This window comes from Choristoneura fumiferana, chromosome 23 (genome assembly GCF_025370935.1).
Source record: "Choristoneura fumiferana chromosome 23, NRCan_CFum_1, whole genome shotgun sequence".
NCBI classification, from domain to species: Eukaryota; Metazoa; Arthropoda; class Insecta; order Lepidoptera; family Tortricidae; genus Choristoneura; species Choristoneura fumiferana.
In genome coordinates this window covers 1,163,637-1,186,385 of record NC_133494.1, presented here as the reverse complement: position 1 = coordinate 1,186,385, position 22,749 = coordinate 1,163,637, and the positions used below count along the sequence as shown (strand labels likewise).

The 22,749-nt window shown below is 38.6% G+C and overlaps 1 protein-coding gene across 1 annotated transcript in view; it reads right to left on the bottom strand.

Moving 5' to 3' along the window:
• The window catches only part of dgo (ankyrin repeat domain containing protein 6 diego), a gene marked incomplete in the record, with an annotated part of 142,968 nt that extends 121,031 nt beyond the window's left edge, over positions 1-21,937 (bottom strand). Inside the window, 1 exon segment of the mRNA XM_074105938.1 lies at positions 21,485-21,937.
• Positions 21,938-22,749: the final 812 nt, after the last annotated feature.

Here is a 22,749-nt window from a genome sequence, read left to right as displayed (position 1 = left end):
GAAGGAAAAAGAAAACTGAACTTTCTTTCTGATAGCTTAATATTCATTTCAGCTTGTCACTTCTACGCGTTCCCGAGTTAAAGGGTTTTGACAGACCAACAGACGCACAGATTGACCGAAGGACAGCAAAGTGACACTATAGGGGTTCTGTTTTTGCCAACTGAGGTCCAGAACTGTAAAAAAATGAAGGAAAGTGTCTTCTACGGCCCCTTTGCAAAATAAAGTTCGCCTATAGTTTTGATTTAAAAAATCAGAGATATGTCCACATAAATTTGAACTGATGGCAACTCTAGTGACAGGAACGCATGGACGTACAGAAATTTTAAACATATTATTACTTAATTAAATACTTCCATGCAGGTTGATGAACTGTATGTCCGACATTGTATGCATGGACATTGTCGTTAAACGGGTTTACTAATTAATGGAATATAGCTTACAAATTGGAGCAATAAATTCGCTTAACATACTAGAGGATAATTCAACGAGATCAGTATCATTAATTGCTAAAGTTTCAGTCATTCCGGTACAATAAAGGAAACTTAATCACGTACCAGGATAGAACCCTTACATTTGCTAAGGAAATCATAGCGAAATTGATTATGAAAAGGTTCCACCCTGGTACGTGATTCAGTTAACTTGACTGTACATAACAAAATATCTAGGGTAGGGTAGAGTTCAGAAAGTTAGACACATTATTAAAAAAAAATCGGACATTAAAAGTTACCCATTTTAAATGTAATTAGGTATAACGCTGTTAGTTAAAATTAATGTGAAAGTTTTCCGTTGTGACACGGAAATTAACCATACTATTTTATGGGCAATTTTAACCATAGTAATGTATGGGCAATTTTTATGTCACATCGGAAGGTTTTTCAGCCAGTTGTTTCATATGACTAAGGGCGAACCCTTTAAGAATAAAGGGAATTTTGGGATACTATCCTAATCCTGTGGGAACATCTATATACTGAAATTCACATGAACACACTCACAAACTTTTTTTTTATTCGACTGGATGGCAAACGAGCACGTGGGTCTCCTGACGGTAAGTGATCGCCACCGCCCATAGACACCTGCAACACCAGAGGGATTGCAGATGCGTTGCCAACCTAGATGCCTAAGATGGGATACCTCAAGTGCCAGTAATTTCACCGGTTGTCTTACTCTCCACGCCGAAACACAACAGTGCAAGCACTGCTGCTTCACGGCAGGATTAGCGAGCAAGATGGTGGTAGCAATCCGGGCGAACTTGCACCTTTATTAATGTTAGTAGGACCCCGAGATCCAACTATCTGCGCACCAAATTTCATTCAAATCCGTCGCGCCGTTCGTGCCTTCGAAGCTGAAAGAGACCGCTGGCCCTTACTACGAAGTGCAAAAATTACTTCGTATTGCCGTCTCGCTGATGCTAATATTATTTAATACGAGAGCGAGAGGGACGGTACGATACGGACTTCAGTTTTCGAATTTCGTAGCCCCTCTGACGAATTGCATGAGTTCATCGACCTGCGCACACGCTCCATTCAAGCTTCGCGAGTCTGAACTGGCTTGAGGGGCCCATGAGACAATGTTACCCATGTTTCTCTAACATTGTATTGCTTTGGTACTTAACTGCTGAACTATAGGGTACTGCGTATACCCTTGGCTTCGCACATCCCATCATCATCATCCCAGCCTATATACGTCCCACTGCTGGGCACAGGCCTCCTCTCAGAACAAGAGGGCTTGGGCCATAGTTCCCACGCGGGCCCAGTGCGGATTGGGAACTTCGCACGCACCATTGAATCGCTTCGCTGGTTTGTGCAGGTTTCCTCACGATGTTTTTCCTTCACCGCAAAGCTCGTGGTAAATTTCAAATGTAATTCCGCACATGAATTTCGAAAAACTCAGAGGTGCGAGCCGGGGTTCGAACCCACGACCCTCTGCTTGAGAGGCGATAGGTCAAACCATTAGGCCACCACGGCTTACCACGGCATGGCTTCGCACGCGTAAATCATTTGATACCTACAGCGGAGGATACAGCAGTTGAATTGAAATCCCGGGATTTTACAAAGTTCCCGCGAGAATTCGCGAAAATTAGTTGCATCGTGGTTTTCATTGACGTTGCATTAAAAACAACCATGTCAAATTTCAGCACTTTTTAAGCCCAACAGTTGTTATTTCGAGATTTTATCCCAATCCCGTGAAAATATCGAGGAATATGTCATTTCAGATGTTTAACTATCTACATACCAAATTCCAGCTAAATCCGTTCTGCCGTTTTAGCGTGAAGGAGTAACAAACATTCACACACAAACACACACAGACACAAATTTTTCCATTTATAATATTAGTAGGATTTTTCATCTAGCTTCTCGGCTATCAGTTGTACGTCAACGCAGAATTGTATGAGCGATTACGGTGCTCAAAATGATCTACACATGACTCTACTGTCAAGGTCATAAGAAAGTATTAAGATTATTTTGAGCACCACAATTGCTCATTTACTTCTGCTGCTTACTGTACACCTTAGATTACAGGTGTCTCTACTCTCTAGACCAGGGGTCGGCAACGCGCGGCCCGCGGGCCGCGTGCGACCCAGGCCCTCCTTGCGGCCCGCGACAGTCGACTGTCTTGAAATATGACTTCTATAACCTACCTAAAATAGGTAACAATACAAACTCGTTATTGCACACCAAACACAGAAGCAGTACTTACTGTGCCCTTAGTGTAAGTTTTCGGTTACAAAATACGTCTCGATCGCGTTCGCGTTAAAATCTCAATTTATATGGAAACACGAACAGCGCCTCTAGCGGAACGTTTTCGGATACAAAATACGTCTCGATCGCGTTCGCGTTAAAATCTCAATTTATATGGAAACACGAACAGCGCCTCTAGCGGAACGTTTGCGATGTTCGTGTTTCCATACAAATTGAGATTTTAACGCGAACGCGATCGAGACGTATTTTGTAACCGAAAACTTACACTAAGGGTACAGAAAACACAGGTATATACATAGAGATTTTCTAAGGTAAGCCATAGGCGGCCTAATCGTTTCAGAGCGATCTCTTCCAGGCAACCTGTACAATGGACAGAAGTAAGGAATAAATTTTAGCAAGTGGTGCAATTTACAGTAACTATAGTCCATTCAGGTGGTATACATCTGTACATTTTTGGTTATTTTTACAAGCGAGTTAAGCCACGGAGCAAATAATTCGCCGGTTCCAATAACTATCCAGTTTTGTAGTTATTCATCAACCGCCCACTAACCTTATCTCGGCATCTCCTAATGCGTTACAGCGAGAACCGAACCTGTTCCTCATGCGTAGCGACGCAATCTCAAGGTCTACTGGACAAAGAATTTTTGTGAAGCTCTATTTAAAAGGCAATTTGTTTTTTTTTGGTAAATAAACCGACAAAGGCAAGTCGGACTAGTGTACCGACGATTCCGTAAGATAGATAGATAGATAAAAAACTTTATTCACAAACATGCCATGACAATTCTACATAAACAAACGATTCAAATTGTTACATATTTAAATTAAGTTGTCACGGCACAGCCGCGAAAAGGCGCCGACTCAGCATGTGCTGCGACATTGCTGTCACAGCGCTGATATTCTGCCGGAACCAGTAGGAGTTGACGCACTCAGTCACATACAATTTTACTCAAAGTTACTATAATGTATAATAGGTTCAAATAACAAACAAACATAACAGATATTCTTTGAATATAGGTACCTAATACAAGCAAAAACAAAGACAAAGATTTTCGCAGCCTGGTTGCCAAATAGAACCGACGATACCGGGTAGTACAGCACTGACCTGAAGATATATCATTCCATCCTCTTTCCTCCTCCCTCCTTCGGTCATTTTATCTTTCCATTGTAGTGTCTATTCAAGTCGTTCAAAGATTAACTGGAAGAGATACCTTTTACCGAAAATGAAACATAGCTAAGATCTAAAAAACTACACCGAAATCGTCCATTTAATAAACAAATAAATAATAATAAATACCTAAATATCACGGGACACTTGACACCAATTGATCTAGTCCCAAACTAAGCAAAGCTTGTACATATTAAACATCCAAGACCCGCAGAACAAACATTCGTATTTTTCATACAAATATCTGGCCCGGCCGGGGATCGAACCCGGGACCCGTTTCATAGTCAGGTTTGAGAATTACGATGCCACAGACAGACAGATATATAAAGACATTGGCGTCAAATAATAATATAACACCCCTTTTTTTGAGTCGGGGGTTAATGACTCAACGCTTATAAAATCAATACTAACTGAAGCCTTTTTAACCCTTTACCTAATAGATACTGTAACTTAAACCGATCAAGTTCCAACCATCTAGGACAGAGATAGCAAACTGTTTTGGTGGCAGGGCCGTAGTTACTGGCACTTGAGGTATCCCATCTTAGGCCTCTAGGTTGGCAACGCATCTGCAATCCCCTGGTGTTGCAGGTGTCTATGGGCGGTGGTAATCTCTTACCATCAGGAGACCCACTCGCTCGTTTGCCATCCAGTAGAATAAAAAAAAAAAAAGAAAAAAAGGTTTAGTTTATGAAAAAAAAAGTCGAAGTGGAAGAGAGTTATGAAAAACCGGCCAAGAGTTGTCGGACACGCCCAAAATAGGGTTCCGTAGCCATTACGAAAAAAATAAGTAATATTTTTCTAAGGATTTCGTATTTTATACGGAATCTTCCAAGTTTAGGTATATTTTATACCTTAGGCTGCTATTTACTCATAAACTACTAATAGTTCTCAAGAAAACTTAGCCGTTATAGTTTTCCTTGAAAGTTTGATATACTTACTACCATCCTGAATTTTTTCAAATTTTTCCACCCACCGGTTTAGATTTTAGAGGGGGGGGGACGCTCGATTTTAATGAAAATTTGCATTTTAAAGTAGAATATTTCGCAAGCAAAGCACTGAATCGAAAAATCGTCTTAGCAAACCCCTAATGGTTTTATAAGACCTATCCAACGATACCCCACACTATAGGGTTGGATGAGAAAAAAAATCACCCCCACTTTACGTCTATGGGAGGTACCCTAAAAATTTTTTTTATGAATTTTTAATTGTACTATTTTGTCGGCATAGTTTACATATATATCCGTGCAAAATAACAGCTTTCTAGCATTGATAGTCCCTGAGCAAAGCCGCGGACGGACAGACAGACAGACATGGCGAAACTATAAGGGTTCCGTTTTTGCCATTTTGGCTACGGAACCCTAAAAAGGTTGTCTGGAAGAGATCGCTCTGAAGCAATAAGGCCGCCTATTGCTTACTTTGTAAAATTTATGATTGAAATTTGGGTTTTGTTCCGCGTACCTTGATTTTAGAGAAGCTCCATATTTCGGCACAGCATGCGCTATGATAAACGAGTATACAGATTGAAAATACAAACTGAAATATAGATGCACAGAAAAACCAGAAAAATAAGACCAGCACTGGGAATCGAACCCAGGTCCTCGGTATTCCGTACCGCGTGCTATACCGCTACACCACTGCTGGTGAGTATACAGATCTTGTGAATAATGCTTTTGTGAATAATGTATTTATCTCGCTGTCTCAATTGACAAGATTTCATTTTTTTAACACCTGTAAATTACTACAGGAATCGAAAGAGTTTTGCCTCCTGAACATGGGAAAATATTTATTATAATTGATTTCTCCATATTTAAAAAAACACAATAAAAATTAATAATATGTCTGAATTTGCCAACACTACCACAGAATAGATATGTTTCATTTGCCTTTTTCACCAGAAAAAGGAGTTGTCATAATTTTGACAACGTCTCTATGCAACGTCTACGTCAGATTTACGTGATCTTTTTTTAAGAGACTAGACAAAAGTAATGGATCTATTGTGTGGTAGTTTTGGAGTTATGCCCTTTTAAAATAAGCACATCTTAAAAGAATTTTACATTAATTAAAAGTTGTAGCGAAATTTTAAAAATATCAGCGTTTTTCTCTTTCCAAACAGAATACAGAGAACGAATCAAATTATAGTCTTAGAAATATGAAATCTTGTCAATTAGCTTCAGTAAACTTTAGTAAGCTAGTTGAGAATGCAGGATAGCAGGACAAAACATTAAGGGGCTGTTTCACCATCCATTGATTAGTGTTAACTGACGGTTAAACGTGATGCCGTCTCCGTCTATTTGAACAAAACAAATAGAGACGGCATCACATTTAACCGTCAGTTAATACTAATCAGTGAATGGTGAAACATATGAATGTCAAAAAAAACTACGACCGGTTCGGAAAATCCTCTTCACTATGTCTGTAATTTTAGGCTTTCGACTTGGTACATCCACGCGTTCCTAAGAAATAACCTAACCTACCTAACCAAAAAATAGTTGGAAAACCCCCGACTGTCACTACAAAGATCAATATCTCGAAAACGGCTAAACAGCTCCGCTACTTTTGATGAAACATATCTAAGAACCATCGCTAGAAAACCTGATTCCAAATAAAAAAAAACCGCATGCAAATCCACCCGTTTAAGAGCTAGATACGGTGCCACAGACAGAGACACAGACAGACAGACACAGATAGCGGTCAAACTTATAAAACCCCTCTCTCTCGGGGGTTAAAAAGGGTCTTGTTAGACGGATAGACGGACAACCATGTGATCCTATAAAAGATGCATGTTTTTCTTTTTAGTAACGGAACCCTTAAAATACACAAAATCTTTCAAAATGCTGTAACCACGTTCTTACAAAATGTAATTTGAGCATCTAAGATAATTCCTTAATAGAAGTAGGTACGTAAAAAACGTCCAATTTATTCCAAAGTCAGTTTCAATTACCAACAAAAGCCTCGCCTTGTATGGCTTCAACCCCTTTAAGGACAGCCACGACTGTCACAACTGGATACTGTTACCGATTAACTGTTAAACGATATTTATTTACTGATAAGAATCGGTAAAGTACCGATTAATGGCGCTGGAAGGAAATAAAACAGGTGGCTCGGAGGTTGTTAGCAGTTTTGTTAATTTATTGTTGTTCGAGGTGTAATTTACACCTCAATAACCCCTTGGTAGAGAAAAAGGAAAAATGTAACTCAATTCAGTGTTCAGCTCAGTTTAATAGTTTCAAAACGTATTAACCTGTCATGCATACACCAGGTTTAACAACTCAATCTAGATTTTTCCATTTGTTCCATTAAATATGTAACAATAATTTCTTTCACTTAGAACATACAATAATTTCGGTTACTTAGTTAATCACGTTAATCACACGAAGGCTACCAAGATCTCAGCTCAGCCTATTTTGCGGTCTGTCTGATAGATATACCGCATGAATTGTGACAAGTCTTCCCTGCTAAATTATTATTTTTTATTTATTCCAAAAAGTCTCGTTTCTGAAGATTTAAGTTTGAAAAAAACCTTCATTGTCGGTGTCCTTACCTACATAATATGACATTGTTGCATTCAAAAGCATTTAGACGACCAGATGGCCTAGTGGTTAGAGAACCTGCCTACGAAGCTTGAGGTCCCGGGTTCGATTCCCGTGTCAGGGCAGATATTTGTATGAAAAATACGAATGTTTGTTCTCGGATCTTGGGTGTTTAATATGTATTTAAGTATGTATCTATATCTATATAATTATATTTATCCGTAGCTTAGTACATACCCATAACACAAGCTTTGCTACGTTTACTTTGGGACTAGGTCAATTGGTGTGAATTGTCCCGTGATATTTATTTATATTTATTAAAAGCACTGCAAAACATACTAAATTACTTTTATTATCTTTACTTATCCGATCGTGCATTTTGTTATTTATGACGCTTCTCGGTATCACAAGTCGTACGTAAACATACGATTAAGGTTATCTATACGAAGGCCAATCAACTGCCTTGCTAGATGAAAATTTAGATTTTAATCAAGATAACTGACATTAATTAAATAAAAAATCATAATACCGGACTGCCAAAAACTTTAAATGAAACAAGATTGATATTCTTCGAAGAACCATATGTAGCGAGCTGGTGGGAAATGCACTGGTACGAAGAAACAACTGAATTTATTTTACGTAGCAAAAACTCAATTTATTTGATATCAAAAATAGCAGTCTTACTTAGTAGAGACAGAGCAAAGTCTAATACTGACCATAATAATACGTTCTGTTTGGTGTTGCCAACACTCTAGAAACAACCAACTCGAAAAGCGAACTGGTAGATCTAGATGGCGATGGCGGGATGAACTGACCTAGGTTCTTCTTGAAGGACTGGCCCTTGTATGCAGGGGACAGAGAGCAGTGGAAGTATTGGGGGGAGGCCTTTGCTCAGCAATGGGACTGAATAGGCTAATCATCATCCCAGCCTATATACGACCCACTGCTGGGCACAGGCCTCCTCTCAGAACAAGAGGGCTTGGGCCATAGTTCCCACGCGGGCCCAGTGCGGATTGGGAACTTCGCACGCACCATTGAATCGCTCCGCATGTTTCCTCACGATGTTATCCTTCACCGCAAAGCTCGTGGTAAATTTCAAATGTAACTCCGCACATGAATTTCGAAAAACTCAGAGGTGCGAGCCGGGGTTCGAATCCACGACCATCTCTGCTTGAGAGGCGATAGGTCAATCCACTAGGCCTCCGCTTCGGAATAGACTAATAAGACCTAATAATAATAATAGTCTAAAACTGTTAAGTACATAGTTTTTTTTTTTATTCGACTGGATGGCAAGCGAGCAAGTGGGTCTCCTGATGGTAAGAGATCACCACCGCCCATAAACATCTACAACACCAGGGGTTTTGCAGATGCGTTGCCAACCTAGAGGGCTGAGATGGATACCTCAAGTGCCAGTAATTTCACTGGCTGTCTTACTCTCCACGCCGAAACACAACAGTGCAAGCACTGCTGCTTCACGGCAGGATTAGCGAGCAAGACGGTGGTAGCAATCCGGGCGGACCTTGCACAAGGTCCTACCACCTGCTAACTTAAAGTTCAACAGTCGGGTCCTATCCAAGATTATGACCAGCTCGAAAATTCCTAGGTCCCGGCTGTTGAAGTTAAGTTTAAGTTGCTTAACAGGGTGATGAGAAGCTCATGGACTTTTTGTCTTTGTAGTATTTTTATCATGTTCCAATTCAACGCTGGCCGGGTTTTACGTTTTCCACGAATCCGATACTCGTATCTGTGTCATGTGCCTCAACCGTACCAAAAGAGCGACGTTACGGCTCGTCACGCGATATTGATTACGCAGTAACATTTCGACTGTTATTGTTGGATAGAAGATAGATAGATAGAAATGTTTATTTGGTACTGCAAACACACACAATTCAAATTCAAATTCAAATCATTTATTCAGTAAATAGGCCGCAATGGGCACTTTTAGACGTCATTTTTTAAACTACCAGCGCTTTCGGAAAGACCATCATTGCCAAGAAGAATGCGCCGCAAGAAACTTGGCAGAAAGTCATTTTTTCAATATAAAATAATTACAAATAAAATACTTAAAAACTACAGTATACAATTAAATAAAAAAAATACAAAAATAATAATAATAATAATACAGGGATGTATGGGGTCCCTTAGTTAAAAAACTAAACACTAACTATTATCTATAATCAAGCTTAGAGACAGGTATACAAAACATCAGTCCAGACTTAAAAGTAAACATTTCATACTGTGTGTGTGCACTGCAGTAGGTAGTGCAAAGGGCCATGGCTCAGTGGGGTAATTATTTGAGGTGTAAGATAAATGTTACAGAAATAAAAACACACATTTTGATGTGGTCTGTTTTATTTTGAACATAAGGATATGTACCGATAAGATGCTTTATATTATAAGAGATCGATAAAGTTTATTTTGGTTAAAAAAAGCAAAAATCCAATTTTAACGGTAACGAAAATGAGCATCGAGACCACGAAAAAGAACATTTTGTTTATTTTAAAATCTTATAATTGTACTATTTGAATGAAAATCCGATCATAATGAGAAAACGAATAAGCATTATTTAATTAATCAGGTATCAACAGAAATAGACAATCGATATCTATATAAAAAAAAATTAAAACTTGACCACGAAAATGACGACTTCAAATTGTCATTTTTGTAACCTTTTAAATACTATGTAGAAATTACTTAATTAAAGTAAGATTAATAACTTCAACTCACAAACCAAAACAGTTTTCAATACCTTCCCCCCGTGCAGGTCTACGGTAAACCAGAACGAAATTATGTTACAACAAAATGCTCCTGTAAATGACGAAGTTTTCTTTTAATATTTAGATATATATACATTTCACACGTACATTCAGGGCAAAATAATTCTTGAACCTCTCGCCAGTTAACAAAATTGGCGACGCACTGGTCATAATTCCTATAACCACACCTGGAGCAAATGTTGTTGACGGTCAACCATTCTTCGTTTAAATCAATTAAATCAATAACGGCATTAACGATTACACTGTAAAAAGCAGAAAATTCTATAAAAAGTGTTCTGTATTTTTCTACTTGTAGGGAAAATCATCTTTTCGTGGTCGTGGTGGAGTTTCGTGGCCCATAGGACCACGAAAATGATGACCACGAAATTGAAAAGCTCTTACTTTCGCGGCTCTGCAGTAAATATCCTATAGATTTGAAGCAAATGAAATCAATATTGAATAACTTAACTGCAAATGACACAGCACCAGTAAAACATTATATTTATTTACCCAATACTTACCAAGTCGCAACCGTAACGAAAATGACGCTCGATCTTTGACGCAAATCTAACTGAACCTTTATTACATTAATTATAGATAAATAATTATGACTTGCGATAAACATTATACGTTATATTGACGCAGTCTTATTTTCAAAGTTGCTTATAGTTAAAAAAGGATTTACAGGAGTTTGACCTCTTTTTTTGTTTAAAATATACTTAATAAGTGTGACCACGAAAATGATGTGTATTTTGGAACAACGGGAAATGTAGAAAAAAATAGTCTTATCAATGTCCTAATTTTTTTATGTTTGCATGCTTGGTATATCATATTATGAACATTCAATCCATGTTTTAAACAGCAAGTTTTTCTATACCTTGTATTTTTTACAATACTACAAAGTAATCAGGGATAATCCGAACCTGACCACGTAACTGACTTTTGTGCAGAAAATTTAAGTTATTGTGGAAAAAAGATAAAATAGAATAAAATGTATTTACCGCAAGTTTCAGTGATAATATCCTAAGCAACTTAAAAACAATAAACGATATATTTCTAATTTTATAACTGAAAATTTGAGTCTGAACACTATTGAATCTCTCGAAATAATAACCCAGTGGTCAACATTGTTCGGCATGTCAAAGGTCATTCGCTGCAAACTTTTACTTATTGCAAACGAAAGTTAACACGACATTTTGAAAACTAAGGTACTTTAATGTTTTCGGAAAGCGACAAACCAAAACAAGCGAAAAGTGTCGCACGGCGGGACGTCACATTGAACTTTAACTGTCAATATCTTCGCCATATTTTGTTAAATGGACACACACACACACACACAAACAAACACCACGCCTGTATTCCCAAATGGGGTATAGGCAGAGAGCACACGAAACGTTACGGCTTCGGAGCCACTTTTAGCAATTTAGGTTATAAGTTTGACAAAAACGGTACAATAGTGACTGGTTGCTGCCTGCCTGGCGCCTGTCGCCTACGATATACCTTAACCTATATCCTCAGTCGCCTCTTACGATATCCACGGAAGAAATGGAGAGGTGTAATTCTAACCCGATACCACACGGGTTGTTTAATTGACACAAGATACGTGTCGAAAATACAAACTGAAACATAGATGCACAGAAAAATCAGAAAAAGAGACCAGCGCTGGGAATTGAACCCAGGTCCTCAGCACTCCGTGCTGCGTGCTATACCACTACACCACCACTGGACAGGAGTTCAGACACAAATTTCTCCTATTCACCACATATCTCAGCTTGTTTGTTTCTTATTTAGTCACTTAAGCAGCGACAATAGCGACATCTATGATTTAGCCCTCATCGAGAAACTTTCAGCACTCCATTGGAACTAACCGCTCACCCGGACAAGAGATGTCGCTATTAAGCAATCAGATTAAGATTGGTTTTTGGCCTTTAAAAAAAACAAAAAAATAACAAAATTTGAAATTGAAATAAAAACTACAAAAAGACTCCAAAAACCAATCTTAACAAGATACGTGTCCAATATTTTGTGATAGATAATCAACTGAAGGATAAATAAGATTTTTTTATGACACGAGCCTATTAACCAGGACTTATTAAAAACCGTTAAAGCACCTTCGTTTTCCTCCTTTTCTGTGGTTCCAGCTCCGAGATCATTCGTCTCAGTCCCGACACCGCCCCCCGCTGACGCTGTGCCGACGCTGCGCTCGCGATTGTCGGTCAAATCCGACTGAAGCAAATTATTTCGCTCTTCAAGCGTCAAGAACACGGAGCGCAGTGGGGGATGGAGACGATTCGCATTATTTTTCAGGTAGAATTCTCGCCCAATTTATTGAATCAGGCGTTACTTTGCGGAGGTGGACTGTCAATGAACTAAAAGAACTTCTTTGCTCACCCGCAACCTTAATATGATTATTAAGTTTATGCAAGATACGCGTGTTCATGCAGTTCCTCCACCTCCACAGTGTAAGAACACACAAACACATCTATCACCACCACCACACTACACTGACGCGTTTCGAACTCAACCAGAGCTCTATCCTAGGATTTTCTTTTTCTGATGAATAACTTTGTTCCGCTTTCTCCATAGTTCCACAGTACGTGATGGAATTAATCCACCTTTCATAGATCGATACCTTATTCATCATTTTCGAGTTCAATAGAGTAGAACGCATCTCAGAGCTAAAAGCCATTTTAGCAGAACCCATCTCGGCTAAATGGCGCCTTGGGGTCATTTAAAGACATTTACCGTTGACAATTGTAGAGTAAATAAAGGGTATTAGGCTGTACTGTTACTCTGTTCGAGGTTTATATATATATAGTTTATTGTTAATTCGCTATTCATTGTTGTACTTGTATTGTACCTGAATCATGAAAGAATTCGATAGAGCGGAAAAAAATTAAAATTAATTTTTCGTCAAAAAGAATTTTTTAACATCAGTTTTTTGCTGATTGTACTTTTTATTGTATTAGTACACAGAGACAACATTTTTAAAAATATATACCTATTGAAAGTGAGTGCGTGACGAAGCACTGGTATAAGTTCATGCCATTAACATCAACTCCGGTCGCTATCCCGCAGGAACTATGCAATTTACCGGGATAAAAACTATGCTATGTCCTTCTCCGGGACTCAAACTATATATGTAAACCGGATTTCATCTAAATCGTTTTTTTTTCTTTTATTTTTTTTGTAAACTGACGCTTTAAATGCTTGCATATTTAGCCAACAGATTCATGCTTCAAACTTGAAAACTATTTTAAAACTAATTGGACTATGCATAATAAAATGAATTCATCCTTAATATAATTAAATATATTATGTTTTGTTATTATTAATCGTGTTTCACGAAATTAAATAGTTTTTTTTGCACAGTTGTCCTTTTAGGGTTACTTCCACGTCCTAGAACTTGTCTCAAATAGTCTCAATCAATCAAAATGGCAATAATCACAAGCGCCGTGATTGGCTGTTTAGGAGTTTCCAGAGTAGGTAAATGAAAAAAGTTACTTTAATCTCTAGAGATTAATAAGGAGCTTTAGTCCCGATATGCAGAGATTAAAGTAACAGCTTAAGAGCATGAGGAATGAAAAATATCTATAACAATAAAACTTAGCCCCAGGCTCACAATAACTCAATCGTCTTCCCAAAAAAGTCCTACGATAATTATTATAGATATAGTACTTAATATTTATGAGTGTGCGTGCATGCGTGCGGGAGTGTGTGTATGCGTGTGTGTATGTTTGTGAGTGTGTAGGTATGGGTCGTCCGACCCGATTGAACGAAAGGCATCTTTTATCTCGATATTCCGATGTTTCGATCAAATCTCAACCGCTACATTTAGGGGCTGTTTCACCATCCATTGATTAGCGTTAACCGACGGTTAAATGTGATGCCGTCACCGTCTATTCGAACAAAACAAATAGAGACGGCATCACACCTAACCGCCAGTTAACACTAATCAATGGATAGTGAAACAGCCCCGAGGCATAAAATTTTGCACAGATATTTTCTATGCAACGTTAATGAAGACCAATATGTAATTTAGAGAGATTTCCACGGGAATTTTGCCAAATTTCGGAATTTCAATTCAACAAATGTCATATGTAAAGGTTATCGCGAGCGAAGCCGTGGGTAAAGGCTAGTTAATATTTTAATGATTCCCAATAAAACCATCATCGAGGTTATTTATGTGGAAAACAAGAACCAGTTTGGGACGTAATGAACCTCCACGGATTTACGGTTGTTAACAAAAGGCGAAACTATAAAATATCTTTTTTATGGACGTGTCGATAACTCATTCTTATGATGAAATACGAGTTAATGGCAGACATGGCGACATATTTTTTAATATCTACGCTTTTTTTTATAAAAATACATCTAATGACTGTTATCAAATTGACTGAGTGAGTAGAATAGAATAGAACAGAATAGAAAATATTTATTTTTGAACAACTACGAGTACAATAAGACCGCTAAAAAAAGAAAACATAAACATACTTATACACATGCACGCAAAGAAGCCTTTGGCCTGCAGTAGGCGCCTTCTGAAAGACGCCTCTGAAATCTGATCTGAATGATATAAATAAATAAATATCATGGGACAATTTACACCAATTGACCTAGTCCCAAACTATGCAAAAATTGTTCTATGGGTAGGTACTAGAAGGTACTAGAGAAGGGATAAACATACTTTATAGATAAACTAGCTTTTGCCCGCGGCTCCGCCCGCGTGGAATTCGGTTATCGCGCGCTGTTCCCTCGGGAACTGTACATTTTTCCGTGATAAAAAGTAACCTATGTCACTCTCTGGCCCATAAACTATCTCTATGCCAAAAATCACGTCGATCCGTCGCTCCATTTCGACGTAATGGACAAACATACAAACACACACACTTTCACATTTATAATATTAGTATGGATTCATATTAAACACCCAAGACTAGAGAGTAAACACTCGTATTATTCATGCAAATTATCTGCCCCGGCCAGGGATCAAACCCGGGGCCTTAAGCTTCGTCAGGTTCCCTAACCACAGGGTTATCCGGTCGTCTATGATGATGGATGATGATAAGCCGTAAGCGGAGTTAGTAAGGTTTTTTTAAATAAATAAATATCATGCGACACTTGACACCAATGATCTAGTCCCAAACTAAGCAAAGCTTGTACTATGGCTACTAGGCAACGGATAAACATACTTATGTAGATAAATACATACTTAAATACATATTAAACATCCAAGACCCGAGAACAAACATTCTGTTATTCACACAAATATCTGCCCCGGCCGGTATTCGAACCCAGGACCTCAAGCTATCGTATCAGGTGCTCTAAACCACTTAGCCATCCTGTCGTCACACACAATCAACTTGTATTTAAAACTTTTTACTGCCGTAGTGTGGCAGTTAGCTACGCTTTCGCGGTTTCGGTAAGGCAATTATTTCTTCGTGCAATTGATAATATCTAAAGAATTGTGGGAATGCTGAGGCCCGCTGTTACCTAAAGCTGGGTACTGACCAACGTTACGAGGTGAAATGTACATTCGCATCGAGCATGTTCGCTGTGTTCTCAAAATCTGCGTAATGTTGCTCGTCAAAACTTGTGCTCCATATTCGCCAGCCACTCTCAGTAAAGATGGCTGACTTGTTACAGCGTACTGACTGAACCGCGTAACAGTCAAAGGATTCGCCAAAAAACCGACAGCCGGGTGGAGCACTCAAAGCGAGCAACGAGCGGCTCGTTGCTCGCTGGTTTCCCCGTAGCACTAAGTACTGACTGCACGAATGCTCGCTGTGCAACATGTTACATTACACCTCGTAACGTTGGTCAGTACCCACCTTAAGGCCAATGTAGCTTGACATACATACGTAGGTCAATTCAATAAGATTCTAAATCAGATTTTAAAGAAAGTTTTGTTAAAATTTTCATTCTTAGTTATAACCTAACCAGCAAAAAGCTGGAAAACCCCTGACTTTGTCACTTCAAAGTTCAATATCTCAAAAACGGCTGAACTGATATATATAAAACATGTCTAAGAACTATCGCTAGAAAACCTGCTTTTAAACAAAAAAACGCATTCTAATCGGTCCACCCGTCCGTTTAAGAGCTACGATGCCACAGACAGACACACAGACACACATAGCGTTCAAACTTATAACATCCCTCTTTTTGCGCCAGGGGTTAAAAATAGTGAGACAATTGACCTACTAGTAAACTAAGCAAGGTTTTTACAACTATGTATCGGTACTACGCACACATACTTCACATTTCAGCCTACATATTATGTCCCAACACAGGGCACATGCCTCCTCTTAGAATGAAAGGGCTTGGACCGTAGTTTCCACGCAGCCCAGTGCGGGTCGGGAACTTCACACACTCCATTGAATTATATATTTCGCAGGTTTGTACCGGTGACATCACGATGTTTTCATTTAACGTTTACGCTCGTGGTAAATTTCAAATGTAATTTTGCATAGTGTTTATTTGATAAATACACAAAGGGCCTTCGCTCAGCATATACCTAATGGTAGATAGGTATAATCTCTAACGTCAATGTAAAGCCGCCAAAACACATAGTTCATGATCCCCTCCATTATCCCTTCTAACATTTAATTCCCTCTTTGATATAGTCGTAAACGTGTCACAACGTGTGGGCGTCTGTTTATCACTCTCTCCACCGCTACATACTAAACATAGACGTACACGACAATTAATATCGACGTCAATGAGATAAGATATTGCATTTAAATTTGTCTGTATCGCTTCAAGGTATTATGTGTGATAAAAATATCTGTTTCGTGATATTCCTTTGGTTTATATCCGGTAATAAGGATTGATCGTTTGACAGATACTCTAATCGATTTAATTAATTGAAATGAAAAAATGTAAAGCGATCTGCTCGGAACAACCCGTTTATTTATTTAATCACTAGTGTTTACCCGCGGTTTCGCACACGTAAATCATTAGATCCAGCAGCTGAATTGAAATTTTGGAATTTTTGAAAAATTCCCGTGAGAATTCCCCAAAATTAAATCGTGGTTTTCATTTCCAATTCCATGACTCTAAGCCCAGCGGTTGTTGTTTCGAGATTTTATCCCTATTCCGTGGGAATATCGGAATAAAAAGTAGCCTATGTTTTATTCCAGATGTCCAGCTATCCACCTACCAAATTTCATCCGAATCCGTCCAGCTGTTTCAGCGAGAAGGAGTAACAAACATACTCACTCACTCACTAACTTTCGCATTTATACTTGTAATATAAGTAGGATTTACAAGCTCTGTAGCTTGTTTTTTTTTACTTATATCTGACCGTGATTGACCCCTATCTCACCTGATGTTAAGTGCAGATGAGGCCAAAGGTGTATCTCACTGGTTCAGTAACAGCCTATTCACTCTAGCCTTGAAGAACCCTAGATTGTATTTATGCGGAAAAACAGACGACGGGAGCGAATTCCATTCCTTAGCAGTTCGCATTATGAAAGATGAAGCAAATCGCTTACGCTTTGCGCTTTGTGTAAACAATTTCAGCTCATTTAGACTCCAAGTGCCTCCAAGCACCAGCAGATGTTCCTGCGCTCCGGCTTCTGGCCGGAGGGTGTGGTGTTCCGTCGTTTTAGGGCAGCGTCGAAGACGACGTTCAAAAATCCATGCAGTTTTAATAATTGCAATTTTTTTATGTCTCTTTTGTGTTTCTTATAGGTATGAATAATTGAATATTGTATTTTTGCATTGGTTTCATAACGTAATGCTGATTTTTTTTTATTGGTAAATAAGTAATTTAAATTAAATGTAACTGTCTTAAGACGTAAGACGAGGTTTAAATTTTTTTAGTGTCAGCGTACGACCTTGCAATCATACTGTTATTTTAGATTTAGATATATAGAGAAAGGTTAAATATTTGGTAAGTACTTTGTTAATTTGATTTTATCATCATCCCAGCCTACATACGTCCCACTACTGGGCACAGGCCTCCTCTCAGAATAAGAGGGCTTGGACCATAGCTCCCACGCGGGCCCAGTGCGGATTGGGAACTTCGCACGCACCATTGAATCGCTTCGCAGGTTTGTGCAGGTTTCCTCACGATGTTTTCCTTCACCGCAAAGCTCGTGGTAAATTTCAAATGTAATTCCGCACATGAATTTCGAAAAACTCAGAGGTGCGAGCCGGGGTTCGAACCCACGACCCTCTGCTTGAGAGGCGATAGGTCAAACCACTAGGCCACCACGGCTTCCACGGCTTCGGCGGGATTTAATTTTATACATTAAATTAAAAAAAAGACCTGGTCCAATGTAGCAAAGCTTGTGTGTGCTTGTGTTGTGAACTTGTGGGTAGGTAAATACCACGATTCGAGAACAAACATTCGTTTTTTTTCGCACAAATATCACCCCGACTGAACCCGGGACCTCAAGCGTCGTAGTCAGGTCGGTAATAAAAAAAAAGTCAAAAGTCAGTGTTGCATTTTATTTTTTCTAGACAATCCCAATTTTGTGTAAAATAAATATGTCACAGAAGTTTAACCAGTGAATTCCCTAGTCCAATGAAGCCGTAGGTCCCAGTCGTGACCGCCGCTCGTGCTGCCCACTGCGCCGGCGCGAGGCGAGCATGTGCTCTCTAATATTGCCTCACGATCTTTGTGGATATCCTACTTTACCTAAAGATACATCCAAAGAATATTGTTACCATAGAGAAATAGAGTGGCAACTCTGTGGCCAAATTTGCATCTGTAGTAACAAGCGCTAACTGGTGGCCGGAGGATGAACAAAATCTACCATGACAGACACGCACACGCACGCACACAACAAACTTATACAGGTTGACATTTATATTTTCTTTTCTTTATTTCTTTCATCATGCCTGTAACAGTCGACTAAACAAAACAACAATACTTTATGTAACGAAATCAGCAATAAACTGAGAAAAGGCAAAATCCCTACGCATCAACTTCCGCGCAGGCTATATGTAGACAGATGAAAGACAGGTAAATTTCTCAAAGTCGTTTGACACATTTTTGACGGTTGTGTTTCATGATTCAGACTTCAGAGGCGCTGTCGTCTACGAAAACAGCTGACTTTTAAGCGTGCCCACTCTGGATATATCGTACTCCCAGATCAACAGCATCAACTCCAAATACACCATTTTAATTTAGAACTTTCAGAAAATAGTTTTGTCTAAATTAATATCGCGCATTGTTTTGAGCTGAATCTCTGTTGATCTAGGAGTGTGTTTCAAGAAACATGGAGGCATTGCCAGTTTACGGTTCCGTAGTCCAATAATTGCCGTCGTAGCACGTGGTTTAATCTATAAGCAGAGGATCGTGGGTTCTAAACCTTGGGTTTTTCATGTTCACGAGAAGTCCTTTTGTTAAGTCTTGGGGGTGGTGAATTACTAATTGTCGTAAGATCCGCGTCAAATTTCAATTATGTATTAGAAATTGAAACAATATTAATCAGTAAGAGAGCATTTTCACTTAAAATTTGGGTGAAGACGAAAAAGTTGCACACCTTTACACATCCTCGTACTACATACATCTCCAGTGGAAACAGCTGAGCGGAGCAAGGCGAGGTATATGAAGCGTTTCTATCCCTTTCGAACCCAGCCGAGTGTGAAAAGAGTTACGAAAATGGACTTTATGTACAACAATTGTATCAGCTGGGCTCGAAAGGGCTATTGGTTCATGTAAAACACATTCCTAGCAATACATCCTCGCACATCTCTGGTGGAAACGCTGCTTTGGTTTTCACTTTTTTTTGGAAAAATGGGGTTTTTGTTATTACTTAAAATCAATGGCGCTCATAATTCTTACTAAGAAGAACCCAGATTTAGGTACCTACTTAATTCTGAAAAAAAGCTAGATTTAAAGTAAAAATGCCCAAAAGTAGCCAAAAGTTGACATTCGCTTTGACGTAGATACCATTACGAAAATACAAACTGAAATATAGATGCATAGAAAAACCAGAAAAATAAGACCAGTGCTGGGAATCGAACCCAGGAAACCAATCTTAGTAGGTACCATCAACCAAAAAAGTGGTCTATAAATTTTTAAACAAGTTCCTATCAAATGAATATGTCGCTAAAGTCGAACTTACAAGTTAACAGACACGTCTATTGGCATTATTGTTTTATGACATGCAAACGATTATCAACTTTAGGGTGGTAGACCATATATTTGGCTGATGGTACATAGGTATGTCCTAAATTTAGGCTCAATGTCCTAAACCCTCCTAATCATCCTTATGAGGCCCATAGGTGGACAAAAGTTTTTAAACATTACAGTTTTGATAACGATCGTGCAACCGGCTGGGGGCAGGTGACTTCGTTATACAAAATAATGTCAAGGACAACTGAAGTATTATAATCAATACGAGTACATTACGTATAAATATAAAACATGTATTGAAACTACAAGTACCCGCCAAAAAGGGTGTATTTTTTTACCCCCGACGGAAAAAGAGGGGTGTTATAAGTTTGACCGCTATGTGTGTCTGTGTGTCGGTCTGTATGGCACCGTAGCTCTTAAAAGGGTAGACCTATTAGAATGCGGTTTTTTTATTTTGAAAGCAGGTTTTCTAGCAATGGTTCTTAGACATGTTTTATCAAAATCGGTTCGGCCGTTTTTGAGATATTGAACTTTGAAGTGACAAAGTCGGGGGTTTTCCGACTTTTTGTTGGTAAGGTTAAATTAACATAAACACATTGTTTGGTGTAGTATTTTTCATCACTAGTTCCCCCGCGGGCCCAATGCGGATTGGGAACTTTACACATACCATTAGGTACATTGCTAGGAAGAACTAAGTAGGATTATTCCGTTTTAAGGGGAGCGCCAAAGTTCGCATACTCTTCGCTAGTCATAGCGTAATTTATGTCCGAATCAACGTTTGTCATAATTTATTTCCCACCGAAACCTTACAGGTTTCTGAAATTTTTAAATGGTCATCCTATAGAAAACTATAAGTTAGGTTAGGTTTGTTTTATAACAATTCTGAACAATTATTGGATTCAGAGAAAAAAGAGTTATGACAAACGATAATTCTGACAAACATTACATTCGGACTTCCAATAAGTATGTGAGCCGATAACAATATGGACCCAGTTTTAAGCTGTCACGTAAAATATCAGGAATTATATCATTGAGTGGTAAAGAGGCCATTTAATGTGTCAGATACACATTAAGATTGGTTTTTTGGAATCTTTTTGTATTTTTTATTTCAATTCCAAATTTTTTGTTACTTTTACGGTCATCCCGTGTATTTTCGAGATACACATTGTTTAATAAATAACTAAAGAGCTATCAATGTAATATTACTATTCTTATAAAAATAATAAATGTAGGTATGTACATACCTTAGACAGTTCACATAAAAACCATACAATACACCACAACAGCACAAAAACACAAATAAGTACAGCTATTTAGTAGTCGCAAAAACACATTAAAAAAAACTTGTCACGTTCGCGTATTTTTTAAAAAACGAACTATTTTGGATTCGTTCGTGAGCGCTCGTGCATTGCCGGCGACTGCCGAGTGTCTGGAAACCGGAGATTGGCTGTCCTTGTTCGACACCCGGTTTTGTATGGAGAAGAGGGAGACGGAGTGTGAAAGCTTGATCGAAGAGCAAAAAGCTTGTGCGCTTTCCATGAAGCCTTGCGAATGACATAATATTGAGTTACTGGGAAGTGCAATTTGGGCTCTTCAAAAAACGAGCCTATTCTTTTCTCAAAGGGCCGGCAACGCATCCGTAACTCAACTTATGTTGTAGGTATCCATGGGCGGCGGTGATTGCTTCCCATTAGGTACCCGCTTGCTTATTTTGTCTCGTATCATATTAAAAAATCCCAATATGCTTAAAAGCAGGGCGACACTAAATTTTTAAGGACACAGCCGTTAATATTTTACTTTTTAACCCCCAACGCAAAAAGAGGGTCTATGGGGGTAATGTCTGTCTCACCGTAGCTCTTAAACCGATGGACCTATTTCAATGCGGGTTATTTTATTTGATAGCAGGTTTCTTAGCGATGGTTTTTAGACATGTTTTATCAAAATCGGTTCAGCCGTTTTTGCGATATTGAACTTTGAAGTGACAAAGTCGGGGGTTTTCCAAATTTTGTTGCTTAGGTTAGTCCCAAGCTATATTTTACTCTTCCATTCATTTTTTTCGTTTGCGCCCTATCATATAAAAGAAATATATTATATTTAAGTATGAAGGTGAAGGGTTAGATTGACTGAAAGCCCGTGTAAGGTTTTTTTTTGGAATTTTTGCCTTATAGTCACTCATAGTGTAGTCACGCCTATAATGCAGCTAGTAATCGTAGTACTAATCTGAATCAAATTATTTTTCGTGTTCTCAAATATATATAATTAAAACAGTTATCAACTAGCAATTTGCTTGAGCCAAACTGTACAGAAGATTACTTATTCTGTGACAGAAGTTAAAGGGATTAGTCACTTTCAGTAATCTGTTAGGCAACTACAAAAAATAAAATACTTACGTGTCTATTATTTTAGACTCCGCTCTAACATACTTATATCAGAATTAATCAGATCAGAGCCGGAAAGTCAGACCCGACCTCCTGTGAGTCCGTGCGGAGTCCACTCGGCAGTGGAAAGC